Source organism: Echinops telfairi, unplaced genomic scaffold, assembly GCF_000313985.2.
Source record: "Echinops telfairi isolate 266 unplaced genomic scaffold, ASM31398v2 ScPeMD7_5868;HRSCAF=6743_0, whole genome shotgun sequence".
NCBI lineage: Eukaryota > Metazoa > Chordata > Mammalia > Afrosoricida > Tenrecidae > Echinops > Echinops telfairi.
The window spans coordinates 14,859,947-14,862,679 of NW_022109767.1; the positions used below are offsets into that span (position 1 = coordinate 14,859,947).

Below are 2,733 nucleotides of genomic sequence, written 5' to 3' on the forward strand. Positions count from 1 at the left end.
TTGGACTATTAATAATACAATACAATGTGTTACCAAAGTTTTAAAATAAAAGTATTGTTGAGTTGGCTTTCTTATATTTGCTTGCCAACAAATATTTCTCAAATGAAGTAAAATTGCAATAACTTAATTAAATGCAAAATTAATTTTAAGGATATAAATAAGACTTTCAGAATTTTATAATAATTTATAGATATCTTACTAAAATTTCTTATTAAGAAGATTTTTGGGGGTCGCTGAATCAATTCTGAACCACGGGAACGCCGTGTGCTACAGAATGCCACTGCTGCTCTGTGGTTTCCTGAGATGTAGCACTGTTGAAGCGGGAAGCCAGGCGCTCTCTTCCTAAGGGCTGCTGGGGTGGCTCATGCTTACAACCTGTAGGTCTTCAGTGGATTGAACCATGAGCCTTTTATGGGTCTAAGTTTAAAGAAATTAATTTCAAAATTAACAGAAAGGCTTATATGTCAGATATGTACTAGGATTGAATTCACAGAGTCCCTTGCTATACTGGAGACTAGAGTATAAATCTTCTAAATATAAAACACAAACAGCCATATTTTAAAAGTATGCTCTACAAGACCTACATAGATAGCTTGTGATAATAGGCTCTTCAAGGGAAAAACTGAACTGAAATTATCCTTTGATCCAGCAATCTATCTTTAGGGCCTTCAGGCAGATAAATGTCTAAAACATTCTAAGAATTGTGCCTTGTATTCATAATGATAAGGAACCTTGCCTTGAGCCAAATATAAATGGTCATATAATTTAATGTATGCTTAGTGTTCTACAAACCCATCTTATTTTTTAACATGGTTATGTTTTTAGTAATAAAATGATAGTTCCTAAAGTAATGACTGCCATGAAAATATTTGAGTTGTATAATGATATTTTCAAATGCACTAACCATGAATTTCACTTGCCTGACCTAATCAACATTAAAAAGATACCAATTACTGTTTTGTTAATCAATTTATTCTTGAGCATAGTACCATAACTAGACATTTTAACATATTTATTAATATATATTATATATATATAACTGGTTTATTTTAAAAAAATAAGATAAGGCCAATTACCATTTATTTCTTAAGTCAGGTGATACCCCTTCACTGAATAGCAAAATTGTAAATTTGGAAGAAAATATTTTTATGCTTTCTTTTTGGTTTTAAATCATTTTATTGGGGGGGCTTTTACAAATCTTATAACAATCCACCATTCATTGGTATTAAGCAAAGTTGTACATGTGTTGCCATCAGCATTTCCAAATCAATTTATTTCTACTTAAGCCCTTGGTATCAGCTTCTCTTTTTGCCCCTCCCTCCCCACCCACCTACCCTCATGAAACCTTGATCGATTACATATTATTATTGTTCTTTCGTATCATACACTATCCGTTGTCTCCCTTCACCCATCTTTCTGTTATTCGTTCCCCTGTGGGGTTAGCTAAAATATGTTCAACAAGACATTTCAGATATCTCTTGAAGCTTTGGGGTAAAAGTACTAGTTTTATTTTGTTTTCCTGCTTATCATATGTTAGAGTACTTTTCATGTACCACAAATTAGTCTTCAATCATTACTTGAAACTAATTTATCTTGTTCCATCTTTCTTCCCTGTAGATTTTTATCCTTTCTAGTTTCCTTAAAGAGTTTTTCCCAATACTGTGAAAAATAGAACTATTGATGTGTCTGACAAGTGTCAAAAGGGTTTCCTTTTTCTTTCTTTTTTAAATATAGGCTAAGACCAAAGTGAATAGAATAATATTTCCTACCCAGTCATTTCCCCAAGCCTGTGTAAATGTCCCAAGGTTTAATGAACAGAACAGGGAAGCTGCCCTGAACTGAACTCAACTTAAAAAATTACTATATTAATTATGTACAGCAAAATGCTGCAATGGTAGAGTGTGAAATTTTTAGAAATTTTATATAGCCTCTCAAAAATATTTTAATAATAATATATGTGAATGTTTTATTAGTGCATAAATGCCTTTACTGTCTTTTGAACTATTTCATGCAATTATTTAGAATACTGTCATACATTTTACACTTTTTAGCATCTAAGGTTACATTTATTTAGCTATTAATCTACATCCTTGGTTTGAATGTTAGTGATTCAAATTCTATCAACGAAAACAGTTCATGGAAAACATTTTCTTTCTTTTCATTTCAATATTATTCTAATGTCTATCTAGGATCAAAATGCAGTTCTGCATTATGTTCAATTTGCACTATGTCCTATATATATATAGCACAGGCACGTGCTATATAATGTCCATTGGTTCTATGTCCAAAATCATATGTTCAAGTGTTTGGAAGGGCACCAGGCATTGAGGCAGGAGTGGAATTTTATGCATTCAAGCAGGCCCTACCAGGCCCAACAGATCTGCTGGCCTGGCTGCAGCCTCTAAGCTTGAGCAGGGAGGCTTGCCTGCAGCTGCTCGACTTCTTTGCTCCGATCTTCTACTTCTGACCAGGCTCCTTGAGACTGCTTAAAGAGTACCTTGCCTAACTGGTGCTAAGAGAACAGCTTGTACAAGATATACTTTGATATATGAGTATGTGTATTGCACTTGTCCAAATCACATACCACCCTATTTCATCAAATCTATCATGGATATTAAGACACATATGTGTTCAATATGTTCATTACTTGAGTTATTTCACAGGCCATCTAGCATGTAATATCTCTGTAAATTATGTTGCAGAGTGAATTAGTGTCTCATAAAACCAACCTCA

The 2,733-nt window shown here is 33.4% G+C and overlaps 1 protein-coding gene and 1 non-coding gene across 2 annotated transcripts in view; one reads left to right on the forward strand and one right to left on the reverse strand.

Annotated features, from left to right (window-relative positions):
• FSTL5 (follistatin like 5) overlaps positions 1 to 2,733 on the forward strand; it is a gene marked incomplete at its 3' end in the record, with an annotated part of 780,165 nt that overhangs the window by 249,887 nt on the left and 527,545 nt on the right. The gene's annotated exons all lie outside the window — the stretch shown is intronic.
• On the reverse strand, positions 1,727 to 1,855 carry LOC115871494. The gene has a single exon (XR_004047339.1). It is a non-coding gene; the product is annotated as a small nucleolar RNA SNORA36 family (small nucleolar RNA).